This window comes from Panthera leo, chromosome C2 (assembly GCF_018350215.1).
Source record: "Panthera leo isolate Ple1 chromosome C2, P.leo_Ple1_pat1.1, whole genome shotgun sequence".
Classification (NCBI taxonomy): Eukaryota; Metazoa; Chordata; class Mammalia; order Carnivora; family Felidae; genus Panthera; species Panthera leo.
In genome coordinates, this window is record NC_056687.1 from 39,645,331 (window position 1) to 39,667,813 (window position 22,483).

Consider the following 22,483-nt stretch of genomic DNA (forward strand, 5'->3'; position numbering starts at 1 on the left):
TATTTCCATCACACCAGAAAATTTCTTTGTGCCCATTTGTAATCAATTCCCTCCCCCAAACCATAGACCTAGACCCTGGCAAGCAGTGACCTGACTTTTGTACTTATTGGTTTTTATTTTTCTAGAATTTCATGCATATGTAACTTTTCTGCAACATATGTAGCCTTTCTGTATGAATTCTTTGCTTTAATGCAACAGTTTTGATTGTCTTCCATATCAGTGCATTTATCAATAGCTTGTTCCTTTCACTGACAAGAACTACTATAGTATGATTTCTCTATTTACCTGTCGATTCATTTTTGGGTTATTTCCAGTTTTAAATGATTACGAATAAAGCACTTATTGGGGTAAGGTTTTTGTGTTAAGCTATATTTTCATTTCTCTTGGATAAATACATAAAATGAGATCATCGGGTCATATGGTAAGCGTATATTAGGAACTTTTCAAACTGTTTTTCCTGTGCTAAGTGGTTGTAAGTATTATTTAATCCTTAGAATCCTAAATCTTTATTATCTCTTTCAAATCTTAGAGAAGACTTGTGATTTCCTTCCATTTTATGGATAAGAAAACCGAAGTTAAAGAGATTAAGTGATTTGTGCAGGGCTGTGTGTATAATAAGCTGTAAGCTCAGGATTAGAACCCAGACACTGTAGCTCATGCATAGAAAACATGACCACAGTGAGTAGCTTTTTATAAGACAAATATTGTAGTATGCATTGATTATGCACCAATCCTTGAAAATTTAAGAGTTAAAATAAAAGCAACAAAAATACATGCCCTCAGGGATATTACACAAAATCTTCATACTCAGTTCAGAGTTAGATGCCAAACTGCTTGACTAAAAGTATAACATCTTAGAAGTACAGAGAAAAATATAGATTTAAAATCTAGCCGTAGATGATGACCTAGCCTGGAAGTAGGAATAGTACTTAGAACTCAGACTCTCTAGTTCTAAAATGTTTTTATTTTTTATTTATTTTTGAGAGATACAGAGAACAGGGGAAGCAGAGAGAGAGGGAGAGAGAATCCCAAGCAGGCTCTGCGCTGGCAGCAAAAGGGATGTAGAATGTGGGGGGCAAACTCGCAAACTGTGAGATCATGACAAATCAAGAGTCAGACATTTAACTGACTGAGCCACCCAGGTGCCCCAGACTCCCTAGCTCTAAACCCAAGCTCTGCTATTTTCTAGGAAGGCAAACTTAGGTTACATAATCTCTCAAGTCCATACTTTCTTCATTTATAAAACAGGGATAGGCATTTTTATTTGGATTAAATGAATTAACATGATGCGGCATTTAGAACAGTGTCTGGCACATAGTAAGAGCTCAATAAATGTTAGTTATTAACATTATCAGGGACATATTGTCAATTCCAGTCCAATTCCCAAGTTGGCCTCTTGCCTGAAATTCATTTAAGTTCAGTAAGATCTCTATCTGTGAATGTGTTTATTTATTTTCTTTCTTGTTCCAGCAGAGTTTAAGATTGCATCTGTCAATATTAGTGAGCTGAAGCTTACCTAAAGATAACAAATGATGACATTTGGATTTTCTTCAACTTGGGAGTTTTAAGATTCAGCCTCATACCAGTAGAATAATCAATAGGCACTTCATACATAATAATATAGTGAGTAAAATATCCCATCTATATTTATCAACTTTTATGCCTATGTAAAATTACTAAGTCCCCTACAAGAGCACTCCATTTCTTTAGTTCTGGTTTACAAAATAAGAACATAAGGCATTGACAGTTAGGGTATGTCAATAGCAAGCTTAGTGTTAAAGACAGAAATGGAATTAAATACTGATAAGATGTCTATCTCCTTTTCACATGCCAAACCAAACTGACCTCACACACACACACACACACACACACACACACACACACACATATAAATATATATACATTATATATGTATATATATGAGTATATGTTTATCTCTGTATATAATACATATACATAAAATAACATACTTTCATTAATAAAAAGAGTTCTGCATTTGAATTAATTTTCCAACCTTAGAGTTTTGGAATCATTATAATTTTCAATACGTTATAAAACAACTATAGTGAACTTTCTTACCTTTCTGTTGTTATTAATATAGTATGAGAGATAGAAAGAAAAAATATGAAACCTCTAAATTTACTCCAGAAAGATAAAATTAAAGAGCAAAATTCACAAGTTGAAAATTTTATATTCTCTCAATACTTAACAATATATCTTTTAGAAATCATTTTTGTCAATTTGAGACAATTTTTGGTAGTTATCCAGAGTATTTATGTAGTGTAAGATAAATCCATTTTGTCAAGGCATGCACACACAAAAACCCTAAAATATTTAAAAGAAGAATTCAATAAGCCACTTGAATGAAACCATTACAAATGTGAATTATGCATGTGAAATAGGCTCAGATTATTTTCAGTGAATTTCCCATCATTTGGATTCACCTGAAGTTTGAGCCTATAAGGTCTTGAAGGAAACTTAGCTTGGAGTGAAATTTAGTAAGGCAGAACTAAGCAGGCGAAGCCAAGTGATGAGAGCTGTCACTAGATCTGCCGTGGGATAAAATTGGCAGGTTTTGCTTGGCTATGGCCACAGGTGGAACGTAATTTTGATGGCTTCATCTACAATTCTCTTGAGCATTTTTTTCCACATCATGGAAATCTGCTTCAACTCAGTTTGACAGATGGATATCCGGTTTGTTGAAATGTGGGAGCCCCACTTTCAGGAATGAAAGAGACATGGCCATCAGTCTTCCTGGAAACAGAAAAACAAAGTCAGTAAGTTATGACACAAGGATATCTGTTGCTTGGTTTCCTCTTCCTATCCCCAGGCATGCACTGTGCAAACCATAATATATGCATTGCCCCTGCAGATAATCCCATTCAACTAGTTAGGTTTAAGAAGAATGGAAGAATCAGATGAGTTGTAGAAATAAATTCTAGATTTACCGAATTGCATTTTACATTATTCTATACAACATGTACAGTGTGACTTTGTTCTGCATGTTCATTGTCAATGAAAGAAAATAGGGGCTTTGTTCTATTCCCCAGTATCAACTGAAAGAGTTGATGTTCATGAAGATATTAGTTGAAGATTACTTTTGAGATTATGTGATGTTGCTATTCGGAATTTCAATTTTATTCAGAATTTTAATTTTATGCAGGATTTGAAAATGGGAATGTTCAATCATGAATATCACATGTACTAGTTCTCCTTTCCTAGTGCTCCTATCTTTGTAAATTGTGTTATCACTTCATACATTTGGAAATGCAGGACCTAAAAAGGCTGATTGGAGAGATAAAATGGCATCTTAGATAAGATTGTCTTTCAAGAAATTTCATTTTTAAAACAAATTGGCTGGGGCACCTGGTTGGCTCAGTTGGTTAAGCATCCAACTCTTGATCTTGGTAGGTCATGATCTCACAGTTTGTGAGATCGAGCCCTGCACCAGGCTCTGTGCTGACAGTATGGAGCCTGCATAGGATTCACTCTCTCCCTCTCTCTCTGCCCCTCCCCTGCTCATGAACACACACACACACACACACACACACACACACACACACACACACTCAAAATAAACAAATACATTTAAAAAAGAAACAAAACAAATTGACTGTATTTTTTGATTGACAATCTATACAAATATGTATATGTTCAAGATTTCTCAGGTTTTTGTCTTGCTTTGTTTTGTTTTGTCACCTGTATGACCATATATGATCCCACAGGAAAGAACAAACAAAACCCAAACAAACAAAACCTCTGTGCTCAGTTTTTACTGAAGGATTGATAGTGCCCTGATAGTAACGTGCTCCCCACTTGAAACATTCTTGCTACCACATATCCCCAAGGTTTGATCCTTCTTTTGATTTCTTCTCAGAAGTTACTTGATTAGAGATTTTCTTGCCACACCCACTTTAACTGCCTCATTTTCTATCTACCTCTCTGCTTTGTTTTTCTTCATAACATTTATTTGTGTATTGTTTGTCTCCCCTTCTGGCATATAAGCAGCATCAGAGGAGATACTTAGTCTGTTTTTCTTGTTGTATACAAGTACCTCCAACTGTGCCTGACAGATAGTATTGGTTCAATAAATATTTTTTGAATTAATAAAGATGGATTGGCCCCAGGGAAAACAAATGAATAAATCTGGTACCATCCCAAACTTCCTTGTATACACACCTTCCCTTGTAATTTCTCTGTTCTTATTTTCTCTTATCCCAGGTTCGATCAAATCAAGAAGGGTTCTAACATCTGTCCTAGTTTTAGGTTTGTCCTGTGACATCTCTGTATCCAGGCCAGGCTTGAATCCATCTGCTGTATATCTATTGCAGGACATAGCTTTTGGGAAGAGATGGCGGTTTTAATCCATGCTTTTTTCTTGGCCTCAGAATTCACCCTGAAAAAATCTCCAGAGGAGATTCCATCAGATTCCTGATAGTTTTTGAATTTGAGAAAAAAAAAATAGCTTTGTCCAAGTTTTGAATAGTTTTGTACTTTCATTTCTTCATCATTCTTGTACTTGGACACTTGTCGAAGGTGACATGGCTCAGATAAAGTTCCTCTTCCTCCTTCCCACAAAGATTGCCTCTCTTTCCATGGATGTAAAAAAAAAAACCCAGATTTTCCAGTACTTTTGAATTTTGTTTTATTTGGTATTTAAAGATATTTTCAAATATGAAACTTAAATTCATGTCGAGCTTGCTGAATTCCTAAGTCAATCCCTGTTACTCCGGCATTTTTCTATCAGTGATTATGACTCCATATTAAAAATGGCCCTGCCTACACTTATCAGAGTATAAGTGTCAAGTTGCTTCCTTAGGCTTTCAACAAAAACTTACTTATCTAGCTCCCAACTACCTGGCTGTTAATGGCCAGATCAGAAAAGCCTCTCTGTTTCAGATGGCGCTGAAAGAAAACATGGGGGAGTAACTTGATTGAGAGACACAATAGACATCTGTTGATAAAGCCACTGGAAGTACTGTCCCAAATGTGAGTGTGTTTGCAGTTCAATCTTTTCTATCCTCCATGGTAGACAACAAAAGTATCCTCAAGGAACTGGAGAGGATTTTTCTTGTCAAGAGAAAATTACATGGACTTGAATCCATCAGGCACATTTTAATATTGAGAAAGTTGTATCTTGTCTTAGAAATAAAAGGGTAGAGTTTCAGTGGTAGGCCAGAACTGGAAACACATATGCACATGTTTTCTTAGTATCCTAAAAGTGTTCTGTAGGGTAAAATTGAACACATTGAAATTCTGTTTTTCTTTAAAAATATATACTTTAGCAACCTAGTTTTGTTTGGTTCTCAGAATAATTCTACCATTAAATCTATTACTGTTAAGTAAAACTTTCTTTTGCTGAACTATGTGTACCTAAACTCCATATTATTAATTTAATTTGCTGTGGACAACTTCACCCAGTAGATTTTGTTGCTATATATAGATATATTTTTTCCAGTTACCTATTCTATAAGCCCAGGAATCTTTGCTTTTTTCTCACTTAAGACATAAGTCAAATCCACATCTATTTAGGTAAATTTAAATGCTCAGGTTTGATTAATAAAAGAAAGCTTACTTCACATTGGTAGTATTTAAATATATTGTGAGGATGGGGGTAGAGAAGCATTCATTTTTTTTCATAACTCTTCCACAAACAAATGCCTATGAAATCAAGGGCCTCTCTAATCAAACACACTTATATTTCACTTTAGAAAGAAGCACAATCTCCCAGTAACCAGAGAGCAGCAAAATTTGCTCTAAAAACAACTAGAATTCGTGTGGATCTGACCCTTTTGAGCTCCTAACCCTTACCTTCTGCTATACCAGGAAACCTGCAGGTAGGATGATAGGCCCCATGTAGACTTTAATAAGCATTGTAAATACTGTTTTATTTCATTTCATTTCATTTCGTTTCATTTCATTTTGTTTTATTTTATCTTATTTTTTTTAGAGAGGGAGAGAGAAAGCATGCAGGGAAGAGGGGCACAGGGAGAGAGACAGACAGAGACAGAGAGACAGACAGAGAGAGAATCTTAAGTAGGCTCCACGCTGAGCATGAGCCTAAAGTGGAGCTTGGTCACAAGACCATGAGTTCATGACCTCTACTGAAATCAAGAGTCCAATGCTCAACCTGACTGAGCCACCCAGGCATCCTGCATATTAAATACTTTTAAAAAAACATCTACCAATTCCTTTTATTGCCTACCTTACTTTCAAAGAAGAATTAGAGGTCCCCAACATTTTTTTTTTAATTTTTATTTTTATTTTATTTTTATTTTTTTTAACGTTTATTTATTTTTTTTAATTTTTTTTTAACGTTTATTTATTTTTGAGACAGAGAGAGACAGAGCATGAACGGGGGAGGGGCAGAGAGAGAGGGAGACACAGAATCTGAAACAGGCTCCAGGCTCTGAGCGGTCAGCACAGAGCCAGACGCGGGGCTCGAACCCATGGACCGCAAGATCATGACCTGAGCCGAAGTCGGCCACTTAACCGACTGAGCCACCCAGGCGCCCCAACGTTTATTTATTTTTGAGACAGAGAGACAGAGCATGACGGGGGCGGGGCAGAGAGAGAGGAAGACACAGAATGGGAAGCAGGCTCCAGGCTCTGAGCCATCAGCCCAGAGCCCGACACGGGGCTCGAACTCATGGACCGCGAAATCGTGACCTGAGCTGAAGTCGGATGCTTAACCGACTGAGCCACCCAGGCACCCCAAATTTTTTTTTTTTAATTAGAGGAAATTAGAAGAAAGAAAAAAATGAGGGCAGAAAAAAGTGAAACCAGAGATGAGGTTAGTATGTGAAATATGCGCAGTAGGATTTGGGGAATTTGATCTAGATGAACCACAATTTTGCCTCTTAAATCTCTCTAGAAGCCGAGAAAAGGGAGAAACAGAATAAATGATGAGATTTCATCGTCCACACGATAGAATTGAACAGGTTGCTCAGTACTTTTCCAGGTACTGAGAAAAATGTTTCCAATAAATAGAATGTGTATAATGTCATAAATAATATTCTCTCAAAAAACGGACTCTATAGTGAATATAATACATTTTGTAGGGACTTTTTTCGCAATATGCAAATGATGTGATGAATCATTAAAAGGAAACCTACAAATAATCCAAAGTTCTTCTGTAGCCAATTTAATACCGTGTGCTCAGTGTACTAGATGATTTTTTTCCCCCACAGTTGTGGTAATATTGAGCAGCTCTACCTCAAAATACTTCCCCTCAGAAGTTTAAAAAATGCAGATATTTCATGCTGATTGATGCATGCAAACCCTAACACTTTAACATTTAGTCACACCATAGGCACATTTGACAACCACCAGGTCAAGCATACTAACGAAGAGACGAGGTGTATTAGACACACATTTTGTATAAAGTAGTTTATTTGACCTTTAAAACAAATGGGATTTGTTAAAAAGTGACAATTATATACTAAAGATAAACCATTGACTTACTTTACATAAGATTTAAATATAATTATAAGCCTATCCGGCAAGTATGAATTTAGCTTTGAACACTAAGGCTTTACAGAGAGAGCTTGTAAATATTTGTCTAGCCAGAGATGACGCCAATCAACATGTCATTCCTGCTTTTGAAACACTGTCTTCTACTCTCCTTCCCTATTGAATCTGTGCATGTGCCCGCCCCCCCCCCCCCCCAGAGAATTAAGAATCCACTGTATTTCCTCAAAATCCAGTGAGGATATCACCAGGGTCCTGCAGTTTTGGAGGTGAATCCAGAGAAGCTTCTTCCCTTGTTCTACACTTTCGTGTCTTGCTCTTCCCTTTGTTTTTATAGTTTCTGTTCTCTGCAGCTGCACATCTGGACAGTGTGATACATTTCTACTGCTTCTCTCTTTTGAGCTTCTCTTTCCACATATTTGGTCTCTGTCACACTGTCATCACTTTTCTTTGACCTCCTTGTGCCCTAACTCATGCCTCACTCTCTGTGGCCACGTGCCCCCCAGCAGGCAAACCTCCAGGTATTGTTCCCACTTGGTGACTTATGTGTCCCACACAGTTCAACTTCCTTGCTCAGACTTTCTCATACTGTGCGTTGCAGGAGGTTCTCAACCTTAGGAAACCGTGTTCATGGAAAGAAGTCTCTGAATTCTGAGAGCCACCAAGAATACAACTGCCCTCTCCCTGGGAATCCAAACAATTCTCTATACATGATACTTTCCTTCTGTGTTCATTGGAAATGCTCAGGTCACAGCTACAAGATGAAATCAAAGTGGCTCTCTATCCCTAAGGCTATGCAGACATCAGAAAAACTTTGATATTTAATATCAACTGGATTTGTGCTACACGTGAGTCTTTAAAAAGTTTCAGGAAGTGGATGCTCAAAAAACACACGGGGGAAAATCCTTCACAGGGAAATTTCCCAAGGCAGCATAGATTCTTTGTCCACTAGCATAGAGAATGGATGAACATCAGCAATAGGATACTCAGGAAAAATCACACTCATGAGGTCACCTGAGGAGATTTTTTTTTCCCCAAATGGCCATGGCAACAAATGTCATGATCCCATAAGCTTTTCTCCCCATCAATATGTGTATAACAACTTTCATTGTAAGAAGAAGGCAATCTTTAAAGTAAACACTTCTATTAAACAACATGAAAAAAAGTGAGTTCATATGAAATTCTTATACATATGGGAAAATATTGGTCTATTTTTACTATTATCATTAATAGCGTATGTTGGTGATCCATTGCACAAAACATTCTGCTATGTGCCGCCATCAAGAGAAAAATACAATTGCATCACTCTCCCATTACTTCAACTCTGAGCAAAGTTCTCATAAGGAATGCTACTTCCTGGAGCACCTGGCTGGTTTAGTTGGTAAAACGTGTGACTGTTGATCTCACGTTGTGAGTTTGAGGCCCATATTGGGTGTGGAGATCACTTAAACATTAAAAAAAAAAAATCTTTACAAGAAAGGAATGCTACTTCCTGAGAGCCAGTCAGGCATTTTGGATAGTGCCTTCACAGGTTCAGATCACATGGATACTAATTAGCTTACTGACAGCAAAGTAATTCTATGAATGGAGCTCCCTTAACTCAGATGATTAATTGCAATTCCCAAAAGTAACTGTCACCTAATGAGCGGTGCATATTCTCGTCGGAGCTGGATCCTATAATCAAGGCCTATTAACAACTCTAGAGAGATATGGTATCATCAACCCATCAAAAAGAGAAAACTTGCACAAAAATGCAATTCAATCCATTATTTTCTTTGATAAACAACATCCATAATTGATAGATATGGTAAAAAGAACAGAACAAAGAATGGACTTTTTAGAAAAGGAATTATGATTAACAATAATTAACACATACAGTGCTTTTTCTTGTAGTGCTTTATAAATATTGATTTAATCCTTACAAATTCCTATGCAGTTGGTGCATCACGATTGTGCACATTTTAAAGAAGAAGAGAGCAAGGCAGAGAGAGGTTAAGTGAATTCTAGTAAATCATCCAAGGATATATCGCTAGTGGACTTCAAAGCTAGATTTGAACTTGGTAGGCTGAATCCAGAAACTGTGTTAATTACTACACTGCAGTTTTTTACTTAAAAACAGAAAATCAGAAATGCAGCTTGATGGGCACACACTGCATGTGATCCTGACAAATTGTCATTCTAATGCTTTTGATATTTGCAGAGTTAGAGAGTATCAATCATTGATAGTAATAATGGTTCAGTTTACTGACCACCTACTATGGGTTGAGCATTTTACCTACATCACTTCTAACAATATCTTTCTAAGTTATTATGTGATCCATGTATGTACACATAAAGAACCTCAGAGAAGGTGAGTCATTTGCTTAAGTTTTCATAGCTGGTCAATGGCATCACCTGGATTTAAAACCAGATCTCTCCAAATTTAAAGATTATATATACACTCTACCAGGATCCCTTTCAGTTAAGACTATTTCATAAAAGACTAATTGGGGTCCACAGTCCATCTAAGTCTTTGCAGGCTGTCACCAATATAGGTTTGCCAGACAAATTTGGAAATAAGCATGATGTAACAAGAAAAAGGAAGAGAAAGAAAAACAGGATAAAGATTTTAGTGTAGGTTGCATTAACCTTTAGTCGGCATGGACCAGTGAAATGGGTAAATAGAAATTGACCCGCCAGTCCAATTTTAGCTAGTACCATATTTCTTTAAGAATGACTTCCAGATGCTGGCTTTGGTGTCCATTTTGTTATTTCTGGCAAAGAAAATTCTTTTGCATTTTGTCAGCCTGAGAGAGCAGAATCTATTAATCAGTGCCAGCCATGATTTGTTCCTCCAGCATAAAAGTACAGGCCTTTTCCTTGGAATGCTTTTATTTATAACCATCTTTTTTCTCTGTTTCTGCCTACAAGGATGCACATTCATATTTTCACCATGAACTGTGTCAGAGTGTAATGCTAGTCTGTTAATTTAGTGAATTAATTAGCATGAATAAGTAAATGGCACACTCCTTGGGGAACACAAGTAGTCCTTCTAAGGCAGCGGCTCTCAAACTTTGGTATGTACCAGAAGGATCTAGAGTATTAAAGGGAAACACAAAGGCTAGGCTTATTAAAGTAACACAGGCTTGGGTCTTTGCATTTTTGTGAAGTTACCAAGTGATTGTGATACCAAACAAAGTTTGAGAACCACTGTTCTGTGGTTTATTTCAGCCCTGCTTTTTTCTAGTTCTCGGAGCTGAGCCCATGAAGTTTCCCAAATTCATGTCTCCTTTTTCACTCATCTCCTGAACTAAAGCAATGGAGTTTAACAAAGATTACCTTGCAGGAGCGCCTGAGTGGCTCAATCGGTTGGGCTTCCGACTTCGGCTCAGGTCATGATCTCACAGTCTGTGAGTTCGAGCCCCGCGTCAGGCTCTGTGCTGACAGCTCAGAGCCTGAAGCCTGCTTCAGATTCTATGTCTCCCTCTCTCTCTGACCCTCACCCATTCATGCTCTGTCTCTCTCTGTCTCCAAAATAAATAAACATTAAAAAAACAAACAAAAAAAAAAACCCAAAAAACAAAGATTACCTTGCAGATCCAAATGGACTCTAAGCTGGCTTCTGGGTCACAGCTTCTCCTCTCTGTGCCTGGTTCTAGGCCTGGGCTTACTTAGGTTTGTATTTTCTTTAGTGTTCCTCTAGTCATCCAGACACAGGAGCCTTTCTTCCCAATGCCCATTCTGTGACCAGTTACAACTGGTTTGGGCCAGTCCCCCGCCTGGGTCTTAACATATATCCAGTGAAATATACTTCCACATAAATATCTCCTTAGAGACTTACCTGGACTATTTGATTTTTGCACACCACCCAACAGTGCTCTCAAACTTTGGATGGTGTTTTAGGCAGGCCCCAATGATTCTTTTCTCCTAGAATTCACACATTTGTATAATTCCTTCTTATTGACTGTTGGCTGGACTTGCTGCTTTACTTCTAATGAACAGAAAATGGCAGAAGTGATGGGATGTCACTTCTGAGATGAAGTTATGATAAGACCGTGGCTCCTACCTTGGAACGTTTCTCCCCACTTTCTCTTTGGGATTGCTTTGCCTCAGAAGCACACATCTGCCATGATGTGAGGCAGCCTATGGAAAGGCCCATGTGGCAAAGAACCAACTGCCATAAGACAAATGGTTGGGAGAAATGTGATAAGCCTCTTGTAAGCATAAAAATCTCACTGGACAATTTAAGCCAGGAATCAGTGTTAACAAGCTCGGTGAGAACGGCTCGCCTCTAGTTCTTATTTTATGAAAGATGTACAAATGAAAAAAAAAAAAAAAAACACATTAAATATACAGCAAGTGCCCACAAAAAAAACTGTTGGAAAAAATAAGATAAACCTTTGTGAGTGTGAAAATCTATTAGGGATCTGCTGAGATCTTTTCTGGCTTGTCCTGAAATATATATGGCCAGCTTCCTGATTTTATACAAAGGGTTGCATTAGTTAAGAGCAAGGAACAGAGAGTAAGTGTGTAACAGTGTCTTCTTAGGAGTTCTTGAAGTTCATTTGGCACTCACATGCCTTGGAATGAGAGAGCAGTGTTAAAACCGTGACCACACAGAAAAGGCTGTAGAATAAAAATAAAGTAGAGAATATTGGGAATTATAATAATTGAGTCACAAATTCAACAGAGCAAGAAAAGAAGTTCCAACATTGTGATGATATTGCACAGTACCCAATTTGTGGTTATTTCTAAGAAAAATATCCTAACAGTTTTCACATGTCACCAACTTTTTACTCAAGTAAACTCCAAACCCTAAACCCTTTGCAATTTTTAAACTCACATATTTTAAATATAATTTTTTTACTTTGTTACAGATTCCATTTATTTCTAAAATACCTTTTTCACGCTTTCAGATATTTAGCAACTGAGCAATCTCTTTTTTTTTTTAATGCCAGCTGGAATTGTATTATTATATATATTTTTATGTGTAAAAACTAAACTAAAAATCCTATTTCTGATTTCCTGACTGAATTCCATGTGTCTTTTAGAGCACAGGAGAAAAATAAAGAAAATAAAGTTTCCTTCTAGGTCCTCCACACTTCTGAGTATCAACATATTTCAAGTATTTATTCCAATGCTAAAAATATCTCCAACATTAAAATGGTGACAAGATCCATTTTGAGTCAGTGAACTACTTCAAGAAAGCAAATGATATACTTCTGAAAGTTGTTTTATTTTTTATTTGTATTTATTTTTAATTTTTTTTAATGTTTATTATTTTTGAGAGACAGAGAGACAGAGCACAAGCAGGGATGGGACAGAGAGAGAGGGAGACACAGAAACAGAAGTAGGCTCCAGGCTCTGAACTATCAGCCCAGAGCTTGATGCAGGGCTCGAACCCATATACTGTGAAATCATGACCTGAGCTGAAGTCGGTCACTTACCCAGATGGGCCACCCAGGTGCCCAGAAAGTTGTTTTAATTTATTTAATCCACAAGGGCACTGAGTAGGCCCTACAATATCACCACTCTTAATACTTGCTTGATGAGTTTATAGCCCTTTTGACCCTCGTAGGTGGGATTTACAGTTATAGAAATGTAATTTGCTTCTTTCTCTCTTCAAATTATATGCCTCACATCTCCCCATGTCATTGAGTACATAGTATTTTGTTATCTGGATGTCTTATTACTTATTTATCCTATCTCCTGCTGCTAAATATTTAGATCATAATTTTTCAATACAATTAACTCCAGTAGATAGTCTCATGCATAACTTTTTGCGAGTACCCAAGATTATTTCTGTAAAATAAATTCTTAGAAACAGAATTGATAAACTGAAGACAGGAATATTGCTAAAGCATCAACATGTATTGCCAAGTGACCTTCCATGAAGCTTTTTAGCACCTGGCGTTCTTCTCAGCAGCGTAAAGCCCATTTCCTCATTCACTCACCATGGTGCTTTGTTTTTGACAGTTTATGTTTGTTTGTTTGTTTTCTTTTATCTGGGGCTAATTTCATAGTAGAAAACGTAACGTAATTGCTATTTGTTAGTGTTCCCCAACCTCTCTATGATTCTGAACATTTAAAAATGGTAAATATCATTTTTAGTGACTTTATACTATTCCATCCTAGGGAAGTACCAAAAGTACTTAATCAGTCCTCTTTTTTTTTTTTTTTTTTTTTTTTTTTTTTTTTACTTTTAGATTCCTTCTAAATAATCCTTTTAATAATGTTGCAAATAACTTTAATTTACATTTCTGTTTTCCTCAAGCTGGATTCCCACAAGAAATTAGTAGAAGAAAGAGTATTGCTAAGGAGATTTACAGAAAGCCCTTATTAAATTATCAGCATGAGATAACGTTTGTTATGGGTTAAATTGTGTCCACCTAAAAGATAGGCTGAAGTACTCGTTCGTGGGATCTATGAACATGAGCTTTTTTTGGGATTAGGATCGTTTGATAATTCTCGCATGAGATTCTCTAAGAAATTATATCTAAATTATGTTTAAAAAGAACAATCTGTTGGGAGAAACAAGAGAATTAAGGGATTGCATTGGTAGTTTTATTCCTGTGAAGGGCAGGTTAGATTTGAGGATGCTTTCCCTCCCTGTAGACCATCACATTTATAGCAAGAATATTTATTACTTTCAAATAAGGTTAGATGGGGGCAAACTTCCATTAAACACAGTAGAACAGGAAGCCGTGTGATTATAAATAAGGTCAATAATACTTAAGTTATTTTTAAGAAAGAAATAACAGTGATTTTTATTGCTTACAAGGAAGGAGAGAAGTATGAATGGGAGGAAGGGATGGAAAGAGAGTGAGAAAAAAAAAAAACTCTGGAGAAACAAAAGCAATCAGATTATTTTTTTAGTTAATGAAACACTAGTGTCTTGTGATGAAGAGATGAAACTGAAGGTAAGTCATACAAAATCTCCAGGAGTTACGGTCCTGTCAGAATCCCCTCTCCACGGTAAAAAACAAGAGGCCATGATGATAATCACTGTGGGAACCTCTAAGATAAGGATTTATCTCCAAGAATAGCAATAAAAAGCTGACAAGTACAATTTAATTATGATGGAGTAGGTCTTGACTGACTGTAAATCTCCCTCTGGGGTGTGTATGAAAATTAAGATGCAGGAGTATATGTTTTAATTTATAGGATTCTTCTTCGGACTGCTTATAAATCAAAAGAATAGCAGAAATTTCAAGGACAAAACACATGCTCTGATCATTTTTTGAGTCCTTCTCGGGTGGGTTAGATTTTTTTTTTCCCTTTGATTCTATAAAGTCAGTGATCCTGACTTTTCATGCTTACCTTGTCCTATACCTTATCATGTTCACAGTCACAAGGCCTAATGAATAGACACTGTGAAATGATATGGTATAGACTCCTAAGATTTAATTGCAGTGTCTGTGAATAAGAAATCAGGTAGAATATTGCAAATGTACTTAATAAATATGTCCTAACGTGTAAAATAACATATAAACAATATATGAGCATGTTTAGTTAGTTATAGATACCCATATGGTTATTTATTCTATGAAACATTCACAATTATTTACTTAGCCTTTACATTTATAAGAAGTAGTAGGCTTTACGAAGCTCCCCTTTTAAACCAATGAAAAATTTATTTTCCTTGACATAAAGAAAATAGAAAAACAATGAATAATTTGTTCTTCCTCTTATCAAAGGAAAACATTAAAACATAAATCCAGTTATGGCTAATGATTTTTCTTATGTTACATTTGAAATAAATTGCTTGAATTTGCATGCTATCATGTTTCAATTTGAGTAAATATTATGAAAATTGTTGCCTAGTCCTAGTTGTTAGTGTTCACTCCACCCAAATTTTTTAAAGCCGCCCATGGTAATGAGATAACCAAGGGACAGCAAAGACTAGGGAATGTATTAGTACAGGAGCTCAGAGGAAGCTACATGATAAAAGCAGGGCAACGATGCTTGAGGTATACAAGAGACTCAAATTGGAGTGGCGCCTAGTTTACAATAAATCAAGGATTTGATATTCCCTCGCAACCCTACCTCACTGCTTTACTCTGATATAATGTGATCCTATATTTCTGACCACAGTGATTAAAGCAATGGCTCTCAATTTGGGGACACTTATATCTACCAGAGGGCATTTGGTGATATTAGAGACATTTTTGTTTGCACAGCCTATTTGGGGGACGGGAACAGGGGGTGCTATTGATACCTAGTTGGTAGACCTTCATAGAATACACAGGACAACTATCCACAATACACCATTTGCTGGCCCAGAACGTCAGTGTGCCTAGGTCAAGGACAAATCAAGCAAATCAAGCAAGGTCAGTCAGAGCTCTTTTTTAAGAGTTTTGAATTTAACAGGGAGTTAAATGAAACAAAGGAAAATCAATGTACAAAAAAAAAAACGAGTTTTGAATTTGTCTTTTAGATTTTAAAGATGGGAGAATGATGTTCAGTTTCCCTGTGTGACAAAGCTTGGAAAATGGAATAAAGGAACTGCCTCATGGGAGAGAGTGAGGCTGAAGCCGTCGCACAGAAGCAGCAGAGCTGGAAGCAGAAAGGTCAGAGCCCCAAGGGCTTTCAATTCCATCTCTTGTTGCTCCTAAGTACAATCTAGCCTTTTCTAGTTACGTTAACTAAATGGATATAAATTCTCTAAGTTTGGTATGTAAAGCATCACACTCTTCTTTATAACCTGTTCCCAGTGTACAGAGGCCGGGGCAAAATGTTGGCCCTAAAAACACACCATCTAGGGGAATTTGCATGCTCCCTGTGTCTACTCTCTGTGGGGAGAGCTCTCCCACCCAGAGGCCAGGGTCCTCTAAGCCTTTTTATTCCACTGCTCACACTTGTGTGGTCTGAGCTACCTGAGGGGTAGGGGCAGACCCTTGTCAGGCTGCAGTAGTCATTAAAGAGGCTAACGTGTGTAAGTTATGTTAGGTCAAGCTGGCTCAAGACTCTTGAAGTCATGAATCACCTTAGTGATTTCTGAAGAGGAACACTTTTGGTACCAGCCCCTGCTACTTCTGGGATTCAGGCTGGTATCAGGAGGGTTCAGTCCATGCTTCTGCCTCTTCTGATTTGGTGCTAGGGCCAAGCCTCAAGTCTCATCTCCCTCAGCCTTCTTTGGGTGTTTATGGGGGGAGGGGCATGGAGATGGGGAAGAGGGAAGGAGGGAGGACCCATCTTCATGTTCCTCATATCAGCTAGGTGCCCTCGTCCCCAAGGCTCTGACTACCATAATTTCAGGCTGGTTTGCTAAGGCAAACAAAAGATCCTTTTACGAATTTACTCTAGGGCAAGTTTGCCTGTCTAGATGGGCATAATTAATAAGGGCCATAATAATCTGCTCAAAGGTGAAGCATTTGGGCTCATGCTGAGGGTGCTCTTTCCCTGAGGAAGAGAAAATCAATTACTTTCCAACAGGACATCCCTTTGATAAGATACTCTCACAATAAAAGCCCCTATCTCAATACAGTTTCACACTGCACTCTTGAAGATAAATCATTAAACAACGCTCTCACCTGCTCTTTACTCGAAGTTGGCTCTTACTGATTTTGTGATGCAGAGAGACTCTTTTCAGTAGTATGTTCAAAATAGTGTAAAATCACACTTCTAGTCCTGGAGATTTATGCCTGAGAGAAAACAATACTCCAGGGAAAGCTGTCACACTCACCTAGTCTCCTACTAGACATACCTCTCCTTCCCTCCTTCTCTCCTTTCTTCCCTCCCTTCAGTCCTTCCTTTCCAAATAATAACCCTAATGAACTGTTACACAAGTTCTTCTGAAAGAACTGCTCTTCTGAAATCATTTAGTTTTAGAATTCTCCTAACAAATGAAAAACCTTTTAATATTTCCAGATTAATTGGGTTTATGTGCAATTAGAATAAAAGTACCTATTAGCTGTCAGTGAATAAGGAGTTGCAATTTTTCTTTTCTCCTTTCTATCACTTTCCGTACCCCAAAAAGAAAAAAAAAGGGTAGAAAATGACAGGGAAAGATTTAATTTCACCTCAGCCTACCCACTTCTCTGTGTGGCCTTTTTCTCCATAATTACCTTCATTTTGTATTTTCTAATTACCGCTATAGATGTTAAGTTGACATTAAAGTTAAATTCTCACATCATCAATAAAATGCACTGTTCTTGCAAATTCTTTGTTATAGCTGAAGCCTTGAAGTTCAAGTCTATTTGTAGCAAGAAGCTTCTAGATACTATAAGCGTTTACTTAAAGAGATTTTTTTTTGAATCTTGTTCATTAAGGTAATAAGCCTTATATTTTCACTCAGCAGATATTAAAATGCTTATATGAGAGCATTGTTGACTAGTTTCTAAAGCAAGGTAAATTTTACAACACACAGTTGTTTCTGTCTTTGACAAATGGAAATTTTACAAGAAAAATCCTTGCTTCATATGCTTCCTTTCTCAATCCATGCCCAAGGGATTCACTATCCGTGGGAGATAAATGTCAAACTATATGTAAACTATACTTGAGAACTGGAGGTCCTTAGTGGCCCTGAGCAACACAGTTCTGGGATTGATGGTGTCAATAACAGTCATGTTGTAGTTTCTGGCTTCGGTTTCCTTATGCACGCAGAGATAGAATGCGCTGCATTTTTTAGAACTAGTAATTAAACATTCAATAACATCCATTCTGTTCGTCTCTCTGTATACAAATAAAGCTTTAGAGCTACCTACATATATGTGCACAGAGTTTTTTTTAATGTTATTGTGTAGTTCAATCCCAAATGTGTTTTACAGCATCCTCTTCATCAAAGTCCATTTTAACTTTCCTGACCTAAACTGTAAATCTCCTTTCTCTAAATCCACAGATAATCTGACACTCTAAAGCACAAGCACAACATTAAATAAAATCCAAATGTAGATTCTAACAAATTTATGAAATTTTAGAATGAGGGGAACATAGTAACCCCATATCTGATTAGAAGATTACCCATGTTTGCCTTAGGTAATCCTTCCTTCTGCACTGTGTTCACACTTTCCTCTTGGACGTCTTTCATTTCTCTGAGTCTTTATACCTTTGTTCTGCTGCCTGGTTTCCTGGGACCGGAGGGGTCTCAGAAGGATTAACCACCACTCAGCAAAGGAGAGTAAAGGGCCCTGAGATCAGTCTACCCTACATGTTCTCATTTTCCAGGAAAAAATAAAATTAAAAATAAAGAAGTTGCAATAAGTTAATTATTCAATTTACAAGGGAAAAATTGGGGTTTGCAAACATGGTTTCATTTTTTGAAACGATGTTCTGTATACATTTTTTAAATAACTCAAGAATTTTATTCTGGCTAGCTTTATAGTATATTTTTAGTTAAGGGACTCAAATTCAGAGAGGTAGGGAAAGAAGACATGATGTATATATTTGTCCTAGCAGTAGATATATGAATGTTTTATATTTTAACTATAAGGTATATGTCCTAAATTTTAATTACTATGCAGCTCTTACCCTCTACTGTTAAAATTAAAACAATCTACAATAGTCTATATCATCACACACACACACACACACACACACACACACACACACACAACTATAAGAAATTAGGAACCCTAGCCAACTAAAGATCAAGATAATTCATGAAACAAAGTATAGTTCTAGAAAACCAATAATTCCAAAGATCTGTGAGTATCTGTAATAGGCATTTTGCAAAATGGTTTGGTAACCCTACCTTCAAGACTAGCAATTATTCTGTTGAGTTGAACAGGTCTCCTTTAATTGTCCCTAAGAGTAACTATGTTGCCCTTAGTAGTGCAAACAAATGCAATTCTATAGAATTTCTCTCTATTGGCCTATATAAATCTAATAAAAGATTTAAACTTTTTGAGCCGAGGAAAATATTTTAAGAATCAAAGATCTGAAGTCTTCACATTGGTTCATTCCACTTCTGCTTTATGGATGGTTTTTAGTTCCTTCTCTGAATCAAACTTACCTGTCCTATGAATCATTTCTCTAAGATTCTACTCTTTTTCTTATACAGAAGTATTCTTCTGAGAATACTTATTAATTGCTGGTTTATACTGGTTTATACCCTTCCCAGGTGATAGCTACTTAGGGGACAAGTAACATTTCTGAGAACATTATTTTCTTGGGGAGGACACAGTGCTACAGTTAACACTAGTAAACTGAATGATAAAATTGTCAGAAGAGGTACAGGATAGTAGAGAGATATTTTTTGTTGAAGAAACTTTTTTTCCTTATGTTACTTTATAGTGACTATGAGTTACTCTATACTTATTTCTTGGCATGTTCACAACATCAATATGATAATGGGTAATAAATGTCTGATATCTGAGGCACCTGGGTGGCTCAGTTGGTTCAGTATCCGACTTCGGCTCAGGTCATGATCTCAGGGTTCGTGATTTTGAGTTCGAGCCCCATGTCGCGCTCTGTGCTGACAGCTTAGATCCTGGAGCCTACTTTGGATTCTGTGTGTGTCTCTCTCTCTACCCCTTCTCCACTCACACTCTGTCTCTCTCTCACTCTCTCAAAAGTAAACATTAATTTTTTTTTAAAACAATAAATAGTCTGATATCTTTGTAAAAGGAACTTAATATAGATATACTTTTTGGAGGCTGTTCCTCTTATCTAAGTTTATTTAGCAGTTATTTCTTACATTCCAATTACTATTAGCATATTTTTTCTTGATATAAAAGCAATTAAACTTAAAGTGAAAATACTGCCCCACACTGTTTTGCTGTATAGTTTGTAAATGTTTTTAACATCTAGCAATTTTATATGTGAGTAGGAATGAAAAGGAGATTTCTCCTGTTTTCTTGGTCCTCATCTTGACCAAAAGTCAACTGTGTTTTTAAATACAGAGCTTTGGATTACTGAATGCTTACATTTGATAAACAAATGAGCTCTTCTTTATGGGTCGCCTAACCTTGTTGCAGGAGAAAATAAGAGAATAAGCCTTTTGTGTGATTGCGTATTTGGGGAAATTTAGGAGGGAAAGGACAAGTGTAGAGTCTGCTAGGTTCAGCTTACACATGCCGAGGATCCATTCTTGAAGAACTGTTCCAAAGTGTGGTGCCCAGAAGGTGCCCTGTAAGTGACTACAGAGGCCTCTAGTGACAGCTGCTGATAAATGACCTTTCTATCCCCATCAGTGGCAATCCAATCTTCAGATCTGTAGGAACTCTAAACTGTCTATTAGCAGAGTCACCAGCTTTCTGATTGAGAAATGATGAGTAACAACACCCTCCCCTGTCATGATTCTGTCCAGGTCATAACTTCGGGAAGAGTATTTAGTTTTTCCATTCATCCATTTTTAAATATTTATAGGCTATGAATATTATGTTGTTATCTGCATTTCTGAGTTAAGTCTAAAAGCAAATGTGACTGCAAAACAGATGACTGAAATGAGCCCATAGAAAATGTAAGAAAGAAAATTCTTCTAACTCTGAATTCTGACCAGGAATTACAGCAAGTAACAAGGAGCAAAGGTATCAAGGTGAATTATAAAGATTCATTTGATTACTTATGGGAGAGATAAAAATGGATCTAAGTGTATTAATGATATTCGGAGTTTAAATTTAAGGTTAACCTGTAAATTATGATGACTAGACATGTGGTAGTTAAATGGTAGCTGTTAAATAGAAAATAGTTATGCATACATAAATGTTTATAATTTTAGAATGCTTGGGACACCTGGCTGGCTCAGTCGGAAGAGCAGGTGACTTGGTCTCAGGGTCGTGAGTTCAAGCCCCACGTTGGGTATAGAGATTACTTAAAAATCAAATCTTTAAAAGCAAAAAGAATAATACTAAGCAAACTATAATTTTTTTCACATTTACCCTCTTACAGAACAATGAGGATCAAGGGATTTTTCTTTCACATCCTTTAACTGAAATTCCATAGGAAGATACTCAAATATAGTTCTGCCAAATAGTACATAGAAGGTTTGTAAAAAGGAGTATTGAGCAGGCTTCAGCAGATACACATCATGTCAAAATTTACTAACCAAATAAATATTCTCAGCGACACTATAGATAGAAACATGTTGGATATCCTTGACATGTACAAATGCACGGCTTTAAAAATTGGATCTTGATGAAGATGGGTAAGATGATTTACTCTGGCTCATTTGCAAACATAAGTAATTTTCAAAACTCTGAGTTCTCTTTTTTAATTTAAATAAATGCATTTTTAGTGTAGCCAAAATATCCAGATGCGTAAAATAAAAAATTATGCATATTGGAAATGAGACAGTCACGGTCTCCTGATTTTCCATTTGAATTAGGCAAATATGGATTTGGTAGGTAGCATGTCTCCTGAAAATAGGGTTACATTTTATAAGAGTGATTAAGTGGTCCAGTGCTCAAAAAGTGAGATAACATTTTGAAATCAGCCAAGAACGCAAGGAACCTAGAAAAAGTTGATGAGTGCTCTTAGAAGGATCTTATGAGCAAGTTAGCTTCAATTTTCTGATTACTGCAACAAGGAATGAGAGAGAGAGAGAGAGAGAGAGAGAGAGAGAGAGAGAGACCACTACTGCCATCTGTTGGTCAAATAAAACACCAGCATCAAAATCTTCCCCCCAAACACTAAGGACTCTTGCTAACCCTCACTGGACTAGTTCCGGATAAACCTCGTATTCTGTTAGAATACCAAACAAGAGGCTATTGTTCAAATAAACTTCTCCTTTCTGTTCTGTACATTGTTCCTTCCCGGTGTGTTCTAAGAAAGGGAGAATGTTTGCACCCTGACACAAATCAAGAGATCTACAAAAACAGTTCATCTTGTAACTAAAGTTAACAGTGGTTCACTGTGTTTTCACATGTATGAATATGCGTGTGTGTGTGTGTGTGTGTGTGTGTGTGTGTGTGTGTGTGTGTGAGAGAGAGAGAGAGAGAGAGAGAGAGAGCTGGAGAGAGAGAGAGAGACAGGCAGACAGACAGACAGACAAAGAGAAATGAGTAGTGGAAAATGAGGGAAGTTTCTGGTATGGGGCACAAGTAGTTTGGAAATACTTTTCTTAACCATTCTGATTGAAAACATTATCTTCAGA

The 22,483-nt window shown here is 36.9% G+C and overlaps 1 long non-coding RNA gene across 3 annotated transcripts in view; it reads left to right on the plus strand.

Moving 5' to 3' along the window:
• LOC122229504 overlaps positions 1-22,483 on the plus strand; it is a 102,690-nt gene that overhangs the window by 26,600 nt on the left and 53,607 nt on the right. For all 3 annotated transcript variants that reach the window (XR_006207008.1, XR_006207009.1, XR_006207010.1), the window contains one exon: positions 15,887-16,019. This is a non-coding gene — a long non-coding RNA (uncharacterized LOC122229504). The remainder of the gene's footprint in view (positions 1-15,886; positions 16,020-22,483) is intronic.